General features: G+C 41.6%; 1 protein-coding gene across 4 annotated transcripts in view; it reads left to right on the top strand.

Annotated features, from left to right (window-relative positions):
• CDH4 (cadherin 4) overlaps positions 1–21,264 on the top strand; it is a 415,526-nt gene that overhangs the window by 105,977 nt on the left and 288,285 nt on the right. Inside the window, exon 2 of one of the 4 annotated variants that reach the window (XM_072917017.1) lies at positions 17,079–17,213. The exons of the other annotated variants lie outside the window; for them this stretch is intronic. The gene's annotated coding sequence lies outside the window, so the exon portion shown is untranslated. The remainder of the gene's footprint in view (positions 1–17,078; positions 17,214–21,264) is intronic. 4 annotated transcript variants of the gene reach the window in all.

Here is a 21,264-nt window from a genome sequence, read left to right as displayed (position 1 = left end):
AATTTAGGAGTCTGTTGGGGACTGAAGTTCTTTAGATAGTCCAGAAATTTTCCTGAGGACTCTGACTCATCACTCAGAGTCTGCAGTGGTGTAGTGGAAGTTTGGGTTCCTGTCTGTGCCTCTCAACTTCACACCCCTCAAAAAGGTGTGAGAGCTCTCCTGCGTGCCTGAGGCTACCTTTCCAAGATTTGTGGCCATATGGGATTATAAATTATTAATTACAGTGTTTCGCTGATGGTTGGACAGAAACATTGTTCTTCAGCATGGAAGTGAAATTAAAAAAAAAAATGGTGTATGACGGTATTTTATCAAACTGAAGGCTATGTTGTAGTGGGATTTTGCATGAAATTTTCAAGTGGTGCACTAAGTATTAATTTGCTGTTAGGTTTGGGGATAAAGCAGCTTCAAAATGATTAATAAACATTGAGGGGGAAAATGTGATTTTTAAGGGTTTTATGAACTAATTTTGAAGAAGGATTAAATACTTCGTTCTTTTTAGTTTTACTGTTTTCTGTTGATATAAATCCATGGACAATTTGCCAGCATAGAATTAGAAGCTGATCAAGTTGGTTTAACCTGGAACAACGTGAGCCAACTGTGGAATAAACTCTGAAAGTACTGAAAAGTGCTCAGCAACGTTCATGGCTATCCAGAAAAGAAAATGTATGTGTTTATCCAATTAAAACTCCAGGAATAAATAAGCACTTCAGACACAATCTAATTATCCATCTGGAATTTGGCCAGGATTTGAAAGATTGACAGCCCTTGAGTTAGAGGTGTCAACAGGGAGTTGATAGTGGGGGTGGGAAGTTGAGTTCTGCATCCCTCAGGTGGGATGCTGGGCAGTTCTGACAGTGCCCACCACAATGAGCAGCTCCTCTATCCCTGCCCTTCATTAGCGTGCCCTGAAAAAGCGTGAAACATAATTAAAATAATCCTGAATTATCATTATTTTAAGTGCCGCTAATGGCAGTATTGGAGACAATGAGATGAAATAGTATCTTAATTTTTCTCATTAATATTGTCCTTTTAATTCCTTTTGCATCAAAGGCTTTTCCTGCATAAAATTACTCTTGAGAAGGATGGGTTGTATTAAGAGGTATCAGAGTTTTGGGTTCTTCATCTTCAGGTCTTTAAGGAGGAAAGATTTATTTCATTTTTGAGCTTCTCTGTGGGGCAATCTTTGCAATATAAAATTCTGGTTTTAAGAAATAATAGCAGATATCTATGCTAATGGTACCATGTTTGTAAGTGTTTTTTCTCAGGCTGGTTTTTGCAGTTCTAGCTGCCTCCCAAAGAGCAGCTGAGTTAAAGAGGGAAGACTGGGAAGATTAATTTTTAATGTGGCAACTTTGGCTAGAGTTTTATTCCTTAGCAGTGAACACTTATAAACTAAGGGAATGTGTTTCTTAGTAACTAAGTTTCAAAATTTCTTTCTTCCCTTTTCCCCCAAAAAAGGAGAATCAGTGTAATTCAAGCAATTTTTATTTTTGTGCTTTTCCTTTTCCCCCTCCTACTGTTTGGTGTGGCTGACATGCACAAGTGTGTGGTTTTTTTGGGTCCACTTTTGAATTGCAGCATCAATAGTTGCAGGTGAGTCTTTGTGCTGCGGTCACCAAACACAGTTCAGAGCTGTGGTTTTCCAAGTGAACTGGCATGTCCTTCACAAGCATTTTTATTTGTCAGCTGGTGATGGCTCAAAGTTTGAGATGCAGACTCTAATGTGTTTTTTGTTTGAGATGCAGAATATGTGGTTTTTTGTTTGAGATGCAGAATCTAATGTGGTTTTTGTTTGAGATGCAGAATCTAATGTGCTCTGTGTTGGCTGCCAAGGTGGTTTCCTGCCTGCTCCAGCCCTTTGGGTCCCTGTGGCTTGGTCATCAATACAGACATTTAATTGCTTACCTTGCTCTTCCTGCTGCTGTGTGATACTGGTGGGACTGGGAGGAGCCCTGAGCATGTTCCTGTGGATCCAGAGCCCCATATTTAAGGGCTGTTTGCTCCAGGATCTGAGGTGCCAATGAGGCACTGGTGAAATGAGATGAAGTTGTGCTCACAGTCACTGCTTCAAACACGAAACTCCTCCCGAGGCTCACTTGGCATTCAGCTCCCAGAGATGTGAACCGAGTACTGGAGTATCTCTGACATTCTCAAACCCAGTCTTTTGTGCATCTCTGTCTAATGAACTGCAGTGGTGGTATAGCAGAGACTTTATCATGGCTGTCTAGACAGGATGATGCTTATCCATGGAGATAAGTTCCTATTTACCAATTAGAAAAAGAAAAAAAAAAAGAATTTATTTTGCTGATTTTGCTGAAACAGTACCTGAGAGTAATAAGAGTAATGCCATTCTCTCGGTTGGTTGCTCAACTGTTAAGGTGATATTAAGGGGATATTATTGAACCAGACCAAAGTAAGTACCAAGGGAGAATTAGCTAGTTCAACTTAATAACTAAACATTTCTGTTTGGGTGGCAGCAGGATTCTACATCTCTTCCAGGAGAAACAGCTAAATTAGGTTTTTATTAAGGGATTAGTCCGTGTTACTATTTACATCCTACAAAATTTTCTGTCGCAGCAGAGATGGTTCTCAGCAGACCCAGTTCTGGAAAGGCCATGCAGAGCCTCCAGTCTCCTTGTGGTTCCCTTAATGCTGGGAAATGAGCTGTGGAGTCCCCAGTAGCTGCCATAAATACCCAGGTGCCATCCATTTTATCCTGCCTCAGGCACAGGTGTTTTGGGATGTGCTGCAAATCACGGCTCTGACTGAGGGGCAGACATCAGGGGGATGGTGTCAGGGGTAATTCAAGGTCCTCACAACAGCCTGTAGGCAGCCAATTTCTGCAGACCCTGATAGTTTCTCCAAACTGGAGCACGGTCATTTCTGGACTGAGGGAGTGGCTGCTTTTTCTCCACTCATTATCTCATTTATTAACGAGCTGCTGCAATTCTGCACTGTCTTTCCTGTCCACAGGAGAGGGAAACCACTGTGTTCAATGTCAAACATCTGCCCAACAAACCTGTCCTTCAGGAAAGGGATCCCTCCTTCAGTTTCCCTCTGTGTGATAAATCCATCCCAGTGCTGTCTGCTTTGGAAGAAGAAGAAAATGAAGGTTTTCTTTTTCTTCTCTTAAGAAAAATAGTTAAATACTTAAATGCAGGCTATTTTTTTTTATCTTCCTGTGAAATGCCTCAGGGCAAGGTTACAGTAATTGTGTGTTATGCTGCCCTGTTATACAGAGTCACATTATAATTTGGCTCATTTTTGTAGCATCTCTCTCTGGAGAATCAGCTGGAGCAGCTCTTGCAGAGTGTCACTGTACTTATAAATGGTCTGTTCTGTGTGCATGTTCCTGGGGAGGATGTTTGCCAAGGTGTGGTGGTGAAAACTCCTGTGGGGTTTGTGACTGACAGGGTTTTTTCCTCCTGTTTTTAATATTTTTTTAATGGGATATTGAAAAATTAATAGATCTTTAAGTAAAAGGGAATTTTTTCGTAGGTTAGGTAGAACATTTTGGTCTATAACTGTGGAGTAGTTTATGTTTCGCTGGAGGAGTACAAAGTGCGTGGCACTGATTCCCTGTGATGCTGCAGTTTTTCACTCAGCCCTCCTATCCACATTTCTCTTCCTAACAGCTAATTCTGGTCAACCTGACCCATTTCTGACCAGAAGTCTTTATCTGATTCAGGGACAAATTAATCAGGCATTACGTATAAAATGTCAGTTCTTAACATAGTAGTGAAATCCTCCTGAGCTAATTTTTTAGATTACACAGAAGACAGGAGTGCATTGCTGCTGGAATGGGGCCCCTTTTTAGACTTTCCCATGTTTTGGTACAGGTTGTCCTCTGGGGACAGAGAATCTTTCAGGACAGACAAAAATCCCAAGTGGGTTTTTTTGTAATGATTGCTGAGCCTTTACTGTTACCGAAGAGAAATTTAAGGAGTTAGAACAAGATTGGTTTAGAATCTATTTGTTTTCCCTCAAGTCACTGCAGGTTCAGGGAATGGCTTTGTGCTTTGTTTCCTGGCAGGAACACGTTTTCAATATAATCCAGCCTTCTCTGTGTGTCCTCATTGTTTGGATTGTGCTCCACAACGTTTCAGACATGAGAGCAGTTAATATGGATTGTTCCTCTTGACCCTGACCACATTTATCCCCAACAATTCATTTCATTCCAGCAGATGATTCCCTTTTGGCTGAGAACGAGGTGCCTGGAAGCTTTGCTTTCCCCCAGTGCTTTTATGACCTATTTCAGATGCCAGAACACCTTTATAGCCATGTCACACTGTTCTGTCCTTCTTGCCTGTGCTGGGTGCTTTAATGGAAGGACAGCTTGAAAAACGTGGGGTACAACCCAAAATTTTAGATTTTTCTCCAGTCAGTAGGGGTCAGTCTCTTTGTATTCAGCTCTCCTGACCTATTTTACCCCAGCAGCCAGAAGCAGTCTAACTTTCTTGACATGCATCACCCAATTCCTTGCAGTTGTTAAAACACAGTGGTGGTGCGTTTCAAGGTGTACCAGCAGCAACATTGCCTGGAAGCTCCCTCTTAGCAAAAATAAAAAATTCTGTGAACATTGGGGTGCATTAAAAATTTAAAATGCAACTAGTGTTTTCCATATTGTAGGCACATAAAGGTGTAATAGGAGCTTTTGCTTGGGGATTGTGTCTTTGATACGTGTGTATGTGTCTCGACTCCGAAAGCTTTCCTGTCTCTGCCTGTTAAACTTGGCCGAGCTGCTTTAGAAATCCACCCCACACTGTGATAGCTCCAGCATCTCCAGGGTAATCTGGGATGCTGCATACAAATCCTTATGCGAGTTTTCAGTCTGACAGGCTCGAGCTAGACCAGGCATATCTGTGAGGGGTGTTCAGCACCATTTGTACTGCCACTGGACTGGAAACTCAGCTCAGATGTTTATCACCAGCCTGAGTCCACTGTGTTCCACACAGCTTCTTCTCCTGATGGGCTTTTCTCAATAAAACTTCACGCCCAGCAGCTTCCCTGCTGTCCGAGGATGTGTTTGTTTCTTCGCCTCTGAGCCCGTGGTCAAGCTCTGTTGAAGAAGAAAAAGTTTGACTGTGAGCTTGAGTCCTTTTTCATGAAACTGTAAAAATGCAGAAGAATGTTTATCGAGACGAGAATTTTTCTACAAAACACAGCAGCTTTTGGCACTTGCTTTTGGCTCTGCTGCACTTTCACTGTTACTTTGGTGTCCTGTCTCCCTCCTGACAGTCGGGGTTACCTTAGCAGGGAGCTGAGTCTGTGCTGGCCAGGTTGGCCATCCTTCGGGGTGTGGTTTAATTTGCAGAATCTCAGAATCCAGGGATGGTTTGGACTGGAAGGAACCTTAAAAAACATTTTGTTCCAACCCACCCCCTGCCATTCAGAGAGATCAAGTCCTTTGCCCTTTTTGTTGTTGTAGTTGTACTGTAGTGTTTTTTGGCTCTCCATGGTAGGGGGACACAGAATTTGGAGCTGATTCTCTGCAGAAGTGGGGTCCATAAAAACAGGACCTGGTTGCCCCAAGCCCCTTCCAGCCTGGATGTCTGGAGCTTCTCCTGCAGTGCAGGGTGCTGAGGAGGTGGGCAGGCTGGAGGAGTGGAAGAAGCTGAGGCTGGACAAGCTCAAACCAGGCTCCACAGTGAGAGGGGCTGGCTGTGGTGGGGAGACAGCAGGACAAACTTCTGGGTGCAGACACGGGAGAAAAGAACAGTCACAGCCAAGCAAAGCGTTAAAATGAATTAAACATGGAGCCATTCTCTGGATTTGCAAGTTTTCAGCTGATTCTGGTCTCTAAGTACACGTTTCCCAGCTCTGCAGAGTGTGTGAGGCTGTTCCCAAGGGACCCCAGGGCTGCTCCTAATGAATTACAGGCCTGCCAGGCCTCCGAATTGGTTTAATTTGTTTTTCTTTTATAAAGTGAATTTCCTTTGGTTTTATACAGTGGGTGGAATCAATTTTTTTTTCTCCAGTGTGCAGAGCATTATTTTATAAATTCTCTAAGAGGATTGGAGTATCAAAGCTCTGGATAAGTCTTGCATTTGAATTTTTGTGACTTCTTCGCAAACGGATCATTATTCATTTTCACCTTTACGGGTGCTGCTTTCTGTATGAAATGCAGAATAACCAGCTGCTAAGTGAGTTTCAAATGGAGCTTTTCATTTTCTTCTGAGGAAATAACACGAGCTGGGGTGGTAATAGATCATCTGTATAGGAGGCAAATCTATTTTTTATGAGCATGATATTTTGATGGCAAGTGCCAAAATCATATAAAAATAAGAATACATATTGCAGATAATTAGTTCTGAGGGTTTGGGGTTTATTTTATTTTATTGTACTAAACTCTAACTTTTACACAAGCAGAGATGAAGAGCTGCTTGCTGTACATTCACAGGCTTTAGAAGGATGGTAGAGATAGAACAGAGAAAATTTGAGCCAGATTTGGAAAGCAAATCTCCCAAGTGCAGCTGCCTTCAGTCTTGGGGTGGGCTGTGTCTCATCCCTTGTAGTTGCAATGAGAACAGACTTTTGCCAGTACTCATCCCAGCTGTAAACACATCGTGTCACTTCAATTCCTGTTCTGCTCTCCTGGAGGGACAGAGGGATCCAGAGGGGAGTCCCTGGTGTGCAGCAGGAACAGCACTGAGGGTGTCACTGAACAAAGGGGTCTGTCCAGGCTGAGTGCAGAGCTGTCATGTTCAGAGGAAAAAAAAAGGTGAAATAACACTTGTTACAGCCACTGCAAAATGTTAAAAGTTGCTTGGATGCAACACAGAATAAAACACAATCTAGAGGATGCTTTTTCACGCAAGTGCCCCTCTCTAATTTGTTCATTGTAGTGTGTTTTATTTGCCAAATAATGAAAAATATTATTGCAGAAGCTGAAAATGAAAATTAAATTTCTGGTAGGATATACTGGAGTAATGAAGAAAAAGAGAATGTAAAAAGAATTCTTCCATGATAATTAAGAATTATAAAGTCATTACTTAAACTTGCTTTCTGAATTACAGAGAGAATTAAACTGCTTGTTTCAGAGCAGAATCCTTGTAGCATTCCTTCATTAAAATTCTACATTGTCAAACTGGATAAAAATGCATATACAATGACTAATTTTGTTCCAACCTTGCCTCTGCTTTGGGCCTTATCTCTCTTCACAACAAAGCTCACCTTGAAGGGACTGGAGTAATGATATATATTTGCTGAGCAGCTGGAAAAAGAAAGAAGCAAGCATCTACTTTTTGCAATCTGTGTTCTTTCCCCTCCAGATACCGAGGAGGAAAAGACCTGTGGGGTACTAAAGCTCTCATGTACCATAAAGCAGTATTATAATGAAAAGTATTACTTTTTATGGCATCCCTACAGTATTAAGGAAAGGCATTTTTCTATAAATGTTAATCTTTAATCTTTATAAATTGCACTCTCTAAGACTAGAAGGTCTGTAAAGCATTTGTCCCGAAGGCTTGGAAGGATCAAAATAGCAATGCAGACTTTCTACTTTTTCAGGTTTTTTCTCCTTTTTTTCCCTAAAACTTATAAGTATTACCTTGTTTGGAGGAGGAATGGGTGAGAGTGATGTAAGCCATTAGATTCTCCTTCCAGGTACCCTTAAGCTGGTGTTCAACTTTATGTACCTACATAAGTCCAGTTGAGTCCCTGGGACTGGACTCTGTGCTAAAATCCTGCCTGGAACGGGAGGATTAAGGACTGAAAGCTCCTCTCCCAGATTTCTGCCAGCTCCAGGACACTTTGGGGGTGTCAGATGTCCTCTCTAACTGGAGTTACAGGGAAGCTCCTCAAAGCCCAGAGTGGAGATGAACAGGTTTGACAGATTAAACCTGGTTTAAGTATTTCCTGCCTACAAGTTTCTTCCCCCATTCCTCTTCCCAGTGAATTCTGTTTTGTTTTATGCTCTGCCATGTTGCACTCAGCCTTTGCTCCACGTAGTGTTTCTGAGGGTGCTCATCTTTATTGCTCAGATGAAAATTATTTTTGAAAATTATTGAAAATTATTGGGTTGTACCCTGAATTTGAACCTTAAGTATTTAAGTTTTACTTTGGTATCTGTTTGCCTCGTGTATATGGATTTGTACAAGTCTGAGCTTGGGGCTTGTTTTACCAGCTGGTGAGCAAGGGGTTGATTAAACCTAAATTGAAAGTATTAACAAATCCCTGCTGAAAGCTGTGATAAGCATCAGCAATTTCCAGTTTTGTTGAACTTTTTAAAATTGGTTAGCCATTCTGAAAAATACGCATTAATGGTATATTAATACTTGATATCTGTTTATCAATGAAACCTTGCTATAATAAAGTATTTATGAGATGTAATTTTAATCTATAATGGAAGTTTGTCCAGTGGAATCTCATCATTTAAAAAGCAAAACTTTTCCAGAAGTTTTAGGTTCTGCCTAATGTGTCCTTTAATACCTTTTTTTGTTATTTTTTCTCTAGGTAAGTGTCTCCATTTTGAAACTGCAGGAAAGTTCTCTGAATCTGGGAAAGTTGGATGTCTGCTGAGCAAGTAAAGTTCCTAAGCTTTGGTTTTTGGTAAAGTCTGTCACAGATTTTCAGTCCTTTCTGACATTTTTACCTCTGGATTTTGTCATGTTTAATGGGTGAGTGTTGCAGGTTCTTGAAGAGGAGGCAGACTTGTGTGCAAAACATTTTTAATTTAGATTCAAGTTTGAGGCTGACTAAGGGTAAAGGCTGAATGGAGTAAAATCAAGAACATCACCTTTTAAATGTTTTTTATCCATTCTATTGTTGGCTAAAGTCCCATTAATTTAAATTGCCTGTGAGTGTGCAGACAGGCTGAAAGAGTCTGGTGCTTGATGGTGCTACAGAAATATTACTGCGTAAATATCTATGATTTTAGCCTTCATAGTAAAAACCATGGAGGCAGGATTAAAGGCTATCAGATGAGGTTTATTTGGACACAACTTGGTTCGGAAAGAACTTTATTTTGGTTTTGGTAGTGGGAGAGATTGGTTGGTTTCAGAGCAAACCCAGCTGACTTAATCTGACGGGCTCAACTACATCTTGTTTCAAGATTGAAATGATGAGGATGTTTGTGTGTGGGGGAGAAGGAAAAAGGTTCTTATTCTGGTTTTTCATGTGAGGTTAAGAGGTAAATGCACTGTTGGATGCAGATGTAAATTGTAATTGTGGCTTTACGGTGTCTGTATTAGAATATTGACCTGAATTGAAACTACAAATATAATTACATTGATTCTTTCCTGATGGCTATAAACAGTGACATTTCCCTTGATCTCTGAACAGAGTTAGTTATAAAACACATGCTCCACTTTTGTATTCACACATTGCATTCTCATCACTTTTGTCTCCTGCTTCCCAAGGGCTTGATTTAGAAGAAGTGTTTGATTTAATGGAAAAAATGATGAAACAACACGGACAGCAGTTCGGAGCATTTCTAATGTAGCAGAAGGTGTTTCTTTTTGATTACGTTCCTCAGACTTCATTGATTATATTTGAATATTTTGCTTAAGAGAAATACGATGCCAGCTTGTTTTCACTTTTTAAATAATTTTAAACTGTGTATCTGCCTTCATTGATCTCAGAAATTACTATTACTGAAGTAAGAGTTACTGCTCTGATCTGATTTAACAAATTGTGCTCCAAACTTCCCATCAGGTTACCAGACTGGAGAGAGCTCTTATTTGAAAGGACAGAAAGGAGACACAGAACCTCAGATGCTGCAGTTTTTACTAGTGACAAATATAGATGTCATAAAAATAAGGACTAAACATTAGGAAAATGGGGTTGGTATTACTACTTCCAATGTAGCCTGGTGGCTTCATTTCACAAATCGTGCAGAGAACCCTTCCAACTTCTGCCTTCCTTTCTTTCAAGTAGATATCAAGAAAAAAAATGTGCATGGATAAGCATTTAAAAAATTGATATTTTATTTAAAAATACTGTTCTTTTAAAGTGGCTCCTTTTGGCTTTCCTTGTTCTGTGTTGCCAAGGTTTGCTTGTATCTCTGGAAACAGTTCCTGAGTTGTCTCTTTGCATTCTCAGAATCATCATCCCGAGGATATTGTGAAATGAGACCAAGTAATTGTAACTGAGATTGCTCAATGTGCTGTCAGTGCTAAGATTATAAGTGTGATTGTTCTGGCAGTCTGCTGTGATCAAGCCACCATGTTGTTTATCCTTATTTAGCGAGGAGTTTTTCTGGAATGTTATTTTAGTAGGCTACAAAAGGAATGATTACGATGTCTTGTTTAAGGAGACAAATGCTTCTGACTGCTTAAACACAGAACAGTTTTGTTCATCACTCCTGATGCAGTAAGTCAAGAGAGTTTTCAGTCTGAACAAAAAAAATACCTGTACTGGCATTATGTTAAAACATTTTTAGCATTTTCCCTTTGCAAGAGGTGGCTGTTGACACACAGGAACCAGAGCCAGTAAAGCTGGTGTTTGTGTCAGGTGTGTGTGTAATCCAGTTTATACATAAAGAAGTAAAAAACAACAAAAGGGGGTTTTCTTCCTCCTGACAAAATCTGGAATAACATTTCGCAGTGTCTCTCATTAGAAGACAGCAGAGTAGAGCTGTCTTGATTCAGATAATCCAGCAGTACATCAGCTCTTTACACCGGATTTGTAATTAGATTAGTTTAATTTTCAATTCCTAGCAGAAGACAAATAAAGGTGGCTGATGCTTTTGACCACAGCAAAGAAATTCCACCCAATCTTTGCAGCTTAGAAAGTGCCAGGTAGTTTTGGGGCAGATGGTGCTGGTAAGGGACAGGATCAGGGAAACGAGGGCCTGGGAAGATGGGGAGCACTTAGGGACAGCTTTTAGCAAGCTGGCTGGTACATTGTGCTGGAGTTTATTGTTTTTTTCTATTCCTGTGCATTATTCCAGAGCAGCACCTTGTTCTATCCGGGCACAGGCACCCTCTGAAGCCTGTCACTGCTGCTCACCCAGGGCACAGACCCTGCTCTTGTCACCCTGGCTGTTCTGTAAGGGGCTGAGCAGCACCTGAGGATTTCTGAGAGTACTTGCAGCGCTGCTCAAAGCAGTGACTATCCCTTCCTTGGACACTGGAACTGTTCCCATGCGTGGGCAGTGCCTTTGTGTTTGGGTGGGTCCCTGCTGGAGATGGAGCCCATGGCTGGGGCGCTGCCAGGGCTTGCCTTGCTGTGGTTCAGCTGCATCCATCCTGTCACTCCTCCCTGGGAATGCTGTGGGAATCCACACACAGCCCCTAGGAATAGTTCTGAGTCCCTTCAGGCTGAAGTGACCCATTTCTGTAGCTCCTGAGATGCCCTGTTGAAGTCAACGGGGAGTGTGAGGGCAGGCGGCAGCTGGCGTAGCACTGAAGGTCTTGTAACTACATTTGTAGTTTAAGAGTGGCGTAAATCAGCCAAAACTGAAGTTCTTCAGTGCTGGCTGAACCTCAGCAGAGGCAGGAAGTGTGGTGAAACTCATCTGGTCCCTCACCTTGAGAGAAAGAGAAAACCATGTCTAGGCAGCCCCAGTGCATGTTGATTTGTATCAGTTTGGGCAGAGGGGTTGGGGTGGACAGCCCCTTGTGCTTAATTAAACACATTACTTTTGTCCTCAGAGACCCTGCAGGCACCACCTTGCCTTGGTCTTGACCCTGCATTTGTCCTGGTTTTGCTCTTTTAAAGCACCAGCTGTGAGAATTGCTGCTAAAAAAGTTAAAGCAGTCAGTTGAACAGTAAAGAGTATGTATGTATTAAGTTATAATCCCAAATTAGGTGAGAAGAAATCAGCATGTTTCAGTATAAAGCCCTTAAATCAGTGGGGAAATGCAGGCTCAGTTTCAGGTGGAGCACTGGCTGGGTTCCAGCAGCATTTTCTGCACTGCTACTTTAAATACCTGGGGCAGTTAGCACTGGGGGTTTAATATTGCCTATGATATTACTTTACTGTGATTAGCTCAGTGATATATTCCATATATATGTAACCTCTGGGCTATTTCTTTGAAATGTATTTCGATTTTACAAGTATACTGCTATGACCATACTAAGAGGAAAATTACCAAGTTCAGGAATCATTGCTGCTGAGTATCTTTAAAGGCACATATAATACTGTGATGCCACAGTTTGCAAAATGTGCTTTAAACATGCACCTCTCCCTAATTGAGTAGACACTGCTGTTTTTCATGTTGTATAAAAATACTGCCCTTACACTTAGGTCAATTCAAAGGGGCTCTTATATAGCATTTTGAATTAGCTGATCAGAAAGTACCAGGAGCGTGCCTGCATGTTTAAAGAGTTGCATCTATATAAGTCATGTGTCAAATACACTTTCCAGTGGCACTGGTGTGGCTGAGGTTAGAAATTGATGTATCTGGTGGAAATATTCAGCCCTTTCAGCATTCTCAGATGATGCTTCTCAGCAAGTTGCTACACACAAAAATACCTGCATTAAAGGATATTAGAAAGGCAGCTAAACAGAGCACACAAACCTTAAGAAAGCCTTAAATTGAGATTGTCTGTGCAACCTTTATTTGCATCTTATCTGCATCTGCATTGCAATGAAGCCTTTATATGGTCTCATGCTATTTCTGCACAGGACCCTGGCCTCAGTGCACAGAAAGTAGGATGCTCAGTTAATGAGAGACTATTCAGTATTTTGTTTTCCTTTCATTAATCAATGTGTCCCCTATGCCTTATTTCTGCTTGTAATTCAAACCATGTTCTGGAGACAGAATTATTAATTTCCTTTTGGGCTCCTCTGTAGTGCTCATCATTTTAGTATTTGACTGGATCATAAGCACCAGGGAGTTTCTTTTCTTGAATTAAAACTCCTTGTGAGATAAGGGAGTTCCAGTTTTCCCCCATCTTGTAGGATTGAATTGACCAACAAGAGATTAAGGTTGAAACTACCCATTAATTTCAGGTGTCCATCTGAGATGACTTGGACCTGTTTTTTTCAGCTTACTTAGCAATGTACAGCACTTTACACAACCAGATTGCAGCTCCCACTGAGTCCATTTGCAGCTGTGAATATTTAGCCCCTGCACTTAAGATAATGAAATCACAGACAGGAGTGGAAAGATTGCCTTCCTCTGTCCAGGCTGGCACTGGTGAAGGTGAGGAAGGACTCCATTCTTAATTAAGTGTGTCTTGTAGACCATTTGCTTGGACTCTGTGATCTTTAATACCACCAGCTTGCTGCCTGTTTCATCCTTTTCACCTCTGTGAACATCCTTCTCCAGCCTCTGCCCTCCTTGGCAGTCTTGTTCTCCTCACCTCTAACCCCCTTCAGCCCTTCTTTACCTGACCTCTTGCCTTGCCCTGACCCATTCCTCTTTCATGTCAGTGACCTGTGTTTCCTGGAGCTCTGAGCTGTTCTGTATGGAATACTGAGCAGTGAAATACAGATCAGCATTTGCTGATGTTGTGGGATCCCACATCCCAGTTTTCAGAGGACTGGAGGAAACATCTCTCGTGTTCAAAGCCCTCTCTGTTAAATTCCCAGCTGCACTTGGAAAAGACTTAGCCAGCCTGATACTGATTTGGTTAAAAACAGCTGATAAATCAGATTTTACAAAAGAAACAATAATTGTAGTGAAGTTGAAACACATCTGAAAGGTACCACATGCATGAGGCTTGAAGATTTGCATCGTAAGAACATTTAATTATTTATATTGCACAAAAAAAGGTACTCTAATAACCTGACATTAAGGGTGATAGCAGATAGTACACATTTAATTTGTATGAAATATGATCATTGCCTCTTCTTTCTTGTGTCTGTGAAAGAGGCTGTGATATTTGCTGTCAGAATGACAATATTGGTTGGGTTTCTCCAAAATTCTGGCTGATGAAGAGTTGTGTCTTCACCTTGAAATACAGCCTGGCACAAAATGCCAGTTTCCATTTCCTTTCCTAATGGAAAACATTCCTGTTTTCTCAATCCTCTCTTGCTTTTATTAAGTGAGAGAGACATTCACACCTGTAGTAGATCAGAATTGATCATTCCTGCTCTACTGTGAACCCTTGTGGCATCATTATTTCATGAGCTGCCACATTCTGAGATGCATTATTACTACTTTTTAAAGAATACCTTTAAGATCGATTTTTCTTTTGTGTCTGACAATGCAACACTATGAAGGATGGGAAAGGTAAATGAGGCAGCAACCGTTGTGAAAAGGTAATTTTGTTAATTGGGGATTGCTGCAGTGAGAACAGGGCTCTTGTTTTGCTGAAGAACAGATGTGAGTTTTTATCCTGAAAATGGGTTGAAACAGAATGGATTCTTGTAATTTAGGGCTGGAATTCTTTTTTGATTACTTACTAAATGTATATAAATATAAATATCCTAATATACACATACTGTATGCTAATATAAATGTATATATAGTAGTGTATCTATAAAAAATGGTATTTTAAATAAGAAAAAACCCAAAAATGCTCTTTCACTGAGTGTCTGTAGTGTTTTACATCTCAAGACTCACCTCTCTGCATAGATGTAGGGGGGATGTAGGGGTTTTCCCCTTTCCACTGAGTTCTAGAGGGGCACTCTTGAAGCTGTTTCATAAATGAGAGATAAAATGAGGACATGCAGTATTTCCATGTTCTCAGAATATCTTCTGTGACTGTGGTTATTCCACGCTACTTGGGGACCTGTTCCAGTTTTAACAGTTTCCACAAGTACAACGGGCAGAAGGTATTAAAAAGAATTACAGACTTTTGCAAAGATTGACAAAATAAAGCTGATGGGATTTTCTCTTCCCTTGAAGACTCGGTTGGGTAATAACACCTCTGTGTGGTGTCAGAGGTAACATTAATTTTAATCAAGTAGGGATAAGTAAACTTTTCCCTTTCTGTCTGTGATACCAGCAGACCTGAGAAGTGGCAGCAAGACATTTCTCTTGTGTTTAGGGAAGAGACTTTGCTGGTCCCCTCACGTGCTTGGGCTCGTGGGAGTGCTCTGGAGCTGCAGCCTTGGGATTGAGAGCAAGAAGTAGTGGGAATGGAAAAAGGTGGATGAAAAGCTGTTCTGGTGGAGTTTTCAGGAAAGGAGGAAAAGATGCAGGGAACCTCCTAGGTACAGAACCCCACATCTCTGTTTATGTGCTCCCTGACCAGCTAGGGTCATGCTGGAGTCTGTGGGGGCTGCTGCTGAGAAAACCTGTGTTTCTCAATATTTGTGTTCAGCAAGACTTTGTTTGGGTTTTGGTCTGTAAATCAAGAGGAGACAGACTGGTGGTTACTGTAAAAATACTGTATTTACTTCTCTGTAGTGAGCTGTAACTGTAAGGTGTGAAGGAGAAAAGAATTCCATTTTCAGTGTCATGATGGTCCATTGTCATCATTGCATAAAGTTAAATACAAAATGCACTGGTACAGCAGCAGCAACTGAACATTCAATTCATCTAAGCTGAGAAAGTGTATTAAATCTAGAGTAAACTTTCAAATGTTGCCCTTTAAATTGTTATTACCAGATGAATGTGTTCATAAATACTACAAAAATACAAAAAATACCCACTGAAAGATGCTGGAAAATGGCAGTCTCCCAGTGAAGCATCAAGCTGGATGCAAAACTCCAACTTAACTTAAAGGTCTGATTGTGCAAAGATGCCAGAGTGCTGTGAATGTTTTTTATTAGCCCTCTGAAGTGGGTGAATTCACCCATGGTGATGAATTTCTGTTTGAAATGAAATTCAAGCAACTTCTGAATAGCAGCCTATAAACTTCATCTCCCCTGTACTCACTGGGTTAATTGAGGTGGATCTCACCTGGAAAAAGAAGTCTTCAGAAGGCTCCCCGTGCCAGTGTTCTTAATAGCATTCACAAAGACAGAATCTATCACCTAAGGACATTGATACTACAATAAATTGGAAGGAACTATTTCCACATCTCTCATGTATATTGTATATAATGAGTGTCTGGGATGTCTCCACGCTGCTGATAAGCAGCCTGCAGCAAAGTAGATACAGCTCGTTTTATCTTGATTTCAGACTGCAGCACTTGACTTCTGGGACTTGGGAACTTAGCAGCAAACCAAATAACGCCCTTCACAGGCACTGACTTTGCTGGGCTTCATCCTCAGTCCAAAGTTGGATGATCCCAGGCTGTTTTCATGATCAGAGTCTTGCAAGGACGCTCGTTACTGACAGTGGAGACTTTGACACAGCAGAATCATTTCCTTGGACTTCCAGCAGAAAACCAAGCCCAGGTTTAGTGCTTCTGCCCCACTGCAGGTTCTGCTCTGAAATTATTCTGACCATTCCCCACTGGGCTTCAAGTGGGCTTCTTTTTCCTCTCATTTTCTCCATGTCATTCCTAAAACCTCCCACTACACTGCTGTGGTCACTTTGGTCATGTCCATGTTTGTTCAGGAGCACTGTGGGACTCCCTTGTTGGGATTGGTTTTGGTGCACTGGATGTCAGGATTAGGGCTGTAAAAATTAGGTTGAATCATGCAAATTGACAGAGCTTGGTCCAAGCAGTCCAGATCCAATTGCTGTAATAGGCTTCATTTGGGACAGAGCAGAGAGCAATGAGAGGTTTAATACCAGGGCTCACCAAAATGTACATTACTCTGCTGTATTACTTACATTATGACCCAGTTCTGCTGTTGTGAGCCTTATAAAAGATAAAATAGGTCATCAGATGGAGATAAATCAATGAAAGTAAAATTGAATGTGTTCATAATCATTTTAAGATTTTTATATGGGCAAAAGATTAATTAAATAGACAAAAGTAATTTTCAAAGAGACTTTTTAATACTAAGCCTCAGATAAAAGGGCAAATGGAGAAATATTCTGCAAAGCTTGTAAGGGTGGCCTAGAAGTGCTTGTTTGTAGTTGCTCAGTTGTGCAAAAGGTGAGAGGACTGCTGGGATCTGTGTTCTTGGCTTTGCTCTCAGTTTGGCCCCAAAATATGAGTTCTCCTTGACCCTGCTTAACCCAAGTGACTCTGCAGCTGCTCGGGACTTGTGTGCTTGGTGTCCCAACAGTGCTGGGCTGATTGCAAGTGCAAGTTTAGCACAAAGGAGGAGAACACTGCAGGGTGAAAATGTGTTGGTGGTGATTTCAGAACTCCAACCTGTGCATCATCCTCCTCCTCCACAGGACAATTTTCCATGTACTGTTCATAAAGTCATTTCAACATTTGCTCGTTAAAGTACCCAGTGGGCCAAAGGACTGTTCATCCTCAGCTTGGACATCCTGCCTTGGAATCCAGCAGCCCTACTGCTGTGCTAAAAGGTAAACAGACACTTAATCTCCAGCAATTCTCCGTGATGTGATGATTTAAAATAGAAAATGTTGTGTACATGACCAGAAACATGAAATTGAGGATTTTCTGATTGCTTAAAATGGTGCTTTTTTTCTGGTGGGAGGAAAGCCAAGGTGAATGGTGTTAAAAAACTGCTTTACAAGTGTTGATTTTAAATTTAAATTAATTCACCTTGGCCACTATTGCATCACTTTGCTTTTTCCTTTCTGCACGCATTTGGGCAGTCAACTTGCACTGCTGAAATTCAAAGCCAGGCTGCATTTGTCACAGTGTGAAATCAACTGCACAGGCAGTGGAAGAAGAGAGAAAGCATAACTAATTGAATTTCGACGTTTCACAAAATCGAGGCGGGGGTGGGAAGTGGTTCTTCCCGTGCTGCTCAGGCCCCACTCCTGTAGTAAACACCCGGGGAAGTCAGTGGGCGCCCGAGCAGGCACTCGCTGCGGGAGCTGCTGTCACAGCACGTTGGGTGGTGGGTGGCTGAAAATCCAGCAGCTCCCATTCTCAGGAATGCTGGTTCTCTGCACTCCCCGAGTCACAGATCTGCAGCCTTTGCTTGCTTGTCTCCATCTGAGCCTTGAACACTGCACTTGTGGTACAGAGTGAAAAATCTCATTTTCAGGGAATGGGGGAAGTGTTTCCTGCGTGGCAGGAACAAGAATGGGATGCATTCAGCTGTGTATGATGTGTGTGCAAATAAGGCTGAAGTAATAATGACTTTTCAGGAATAATAAGCTAAACACCCTTCACCCCAAGCTGCCACATTGATAGTGCCTGCTGTTGTTGTTAGACATTAAGCTGTTTGTCCCCAGTTAGAGTTTACATAATATGAGGTCTTACTGTTTTCTACTTCTTTGTGATTTCTGCTAATAAAAGAATTCTGACATGGTGCTGGCTATGATGAAAGAGGTCAAACTGTTCATACTGTCTAAACAGAAGGCCCCTTATGTGGCTTTGTGTTTTCATTGTAGACACATTATTAGAGCACAGCTCCAGCTGCAGCACTGTGGCACTCAGCAAACCCAAAGTTTTAATATTATGTAGAAGCTGTAGCTCTGCAATCTGGTCAGCAATACTTCTGAAAAGCAGTTCCTGGGTTTGGGAACTTGTTTTGGTGTCAGCCCTCTTCCCCTTCCCCACAGGTGTGTGCAAGGTTGTGCAGAAGAACAAGAAATATTATTTACTTCTCTCAGGGAGGTTGAAAAGTGGGTTCAGGCAGAAGGCAAGGATATACTTGGTAGTCAGATGATGTTGTAAGGGAAAGTGCTGCTCTGTCACCTGCTGTTGCAGTCACAAAAGTTTAATTTGATCTTTCTTAATATCATGCCCAGGTGTGTCTGCCTTGCAATGAAGTGGTTAGCATAAATCTGCCATGTGCATTGGTATTTCATTTTTATTGGCTTTTATTTAACTTGGTAAAAGGTAATCTGTTTTTATTAATTGAATCACTCTGCTTTCTCCTTCTGGCAGGGGCAAAGCTTCCCTTGGAAATTGTATTTAAGGGGGGAAACAAAAATCAAACAAACAAAAACCCAAAACAGTGATATGATTGAAAGCCAGGAGCTTTCTGTGTTTTCCACCCTTGTCCTTGCTGCTGCCTGTAGCAGTTTTGTGGGCTCTGTGAGTGCCTGCTGCTGCTGCTGTGGGCTGCTCCTGTCTCTCCAGGTAACTCCCATGTTACCTTTGGGCTTCCACCAGGTGGAAGGATGCTCTGGCTGTCCCCACAGTCCTTCAGAGCTCCAGGTGCTTGGGATGGAGGTGCCTTTGAGCCTGTTTGTTGTGCCTGGGTGTTTCCCTGAGCCTTGCTAAAAACACTGCACAGGGCCTGATGCCTGCCCCAGGTAGCTGGTGATAAATTTAAGAAGAAATGTCATTTAGAGGGAATGGCTTTTGGGTTTGTCCAGTGCCTCAACTGAGCTATTATGAACCCTCCAGGAGTGACTGCTACAGCTGATTGATTTTTTTTCAGGGCAGCTGAGACTTCTGAAGGGGAGCAAGGAAGATTTGAATTCCAGCAGTGGCTTATTGTGCAGAGAGAAGTAAATATTGATAGAGAATGCTTATTTACTGAGCAGGGTTAGTGTCAGCAAAATTAAGGTGTGTACTTTGCTCTTCATTGTACAGAAGAAATAAAGGAATTGATGGAGTTCAGAGTGATGGATGTGGCAGTGTAATTCAACCCTTTCTTGGGTTTCTTTTCTCCCCTCTATTGAGAGGTGTGACTGGGCAGGGATTGGAAGAGATCTCCCTAAAACCTGCTGATTATTATTTTTTATCTTGTGGGCCAAATGCCAAGTAGTGCCAAGATGATTCTGCTTCTAGAATGTGCAGCATAATGGGATGTGGATATAATAATCCTTTTCCATCTCTCCTTCCCCTGCCAGGAGCTTGGGTGGCATCACCCTTCCAGTGGGCTTCACATGGGGGAAAAACTGGGGAGGATCCAAGTGCATCAAAGTCCACTGGCCTGTCTGAAATGCTGTCCTGCCTTGGATTTGGTGCTGCTGTGGCCTTTTTTACCCCAGTTTGGGTCACAGGGAGGGAAATGGGGCAGAGCTGGAGCAGAGCCCCTCCTGCTCCCAGTGCTGTGCCTGTGGTACTGGGAGCCCATCCCTGCTGGCAGTGGGGTCTGCACACATCCCACAGCCCCAAAAAAGCTGCTCTGCAGCACGGGGGAAATTAACACCAGGAATGTGCAACTTTTCTCCCAGCCAGCCAGCAATTGCTGCTGGATCAATGCTGTGTATTAGCAGGACTGTGCTGCAAGGGGAGTTTCAGCAGCATTGCAGTGTAGGCACTTCCACTGGGAATTAGCACAGTCATAAATGTAGGAGAGCTTAAAAAAGGAGTAGCAGGGGAAAAGTATTGTATATCTGTTAATTATAAACCATAGATTGTACTTGCAGCAGCGGTGTTGGGAATGAATAGCTTATATTGTCCTATTTCCAGCAGCACTTTAGACTGCGAAAACTGATTTTATTTTAAATGGTTATTTTATTTTCAGCACTGCTCTGCTCAGTTTGATCAGGGAAGGTTCACCAGCTAGTAATCACGTATAAAACAAAGCTTCTGACTCAGTGCTGGTGGTAGTAACCGTGGTAGTTTTTATGATGATAGCCAGTAATTAAGGTCAGGGTTTCATTGTGCTGAGCGCAGTGAAAAGACATGCAAACAGACTGATAACCTCAAATTGCTTACATTGTGAAGAGCGGAATGGTGCAATTGTCCTTTAAAAAAAAGACAATCCGTGTTGCTCAGGTTCTGACTTTCTCCATGTAACAAAAAGAATCTCAGTAAGAAGAATTCAGTACCAGTGGATGGGGTGGGAAGAACACGGGTGCAGGTGACACTTGCACTGAAAAGGTTTTAATTATGCTAAAATAACACACACTCTCCCCCTCCAAAAGAAAAATTCTGCCTACAGTCAGAATTTCAAAGACACTTCTTTTTCTAACAACTCGGGCTCCAAAATTGGGCTGGCAATTAATTGTATTTGTACATTTTGAGGCTTAAAGGCTGATATTAAGCATCTGCTCCATTACTATTTAGCTACCCAAACAGCTTCATTGTAGAGCTGAACACTTTATTAGTGTTTGTTCAGAGTACGTGCAGAGGAGGTTAGATAGCCTAGAAATTTTAAATGCTAATTTGTCATCACAGATTGTTTATCTACTTTTTTTTTATTCATGATAGAAGAGCATTTTATGGAGGCATAAAAAGAGATATTTATCACACATGCCCCTTCTTGGCTGTAGCCCATAATCACTCTACTAGAGTTGAATATCAAGAGCTGGTTAATTCACAAATTGAGATATTGACAGAATTTTGTGCAACTTTTTTTTTCTTAATTTCAGTTACATCTTTAATATGATTTTAAATAGCGCTATCTTTCAAAATTTCCTAAAAGTAATTCCCTACCAAATTGCATGACTCCACTAAGAGGACTACTTTTCTGCAAAATTGAAATTACTTACATGCTTATTTCGGTGACTAACTGCAAAATTATCAAATGATGTGTTT

The sequence above is a fragment of the Taeniopygia guttata genome, chromosome 20 (assembly GCF_048771995.1).
Source record: "Taeniopygia guttata chromosome 20, bTaeGut7.mat, whole genome shotgun sequence".
Lineage (NCBI taxonomy): Eukaryota > Metazoa > Chordata > Aves > Passeriformes > Estrildidae > Taeniopygia > Taeniopygia guttata.
Note: the sequence above shows the minus strand (reverse complement) of the source record. Positions and strands in the feature narration are given on the sequence as shown.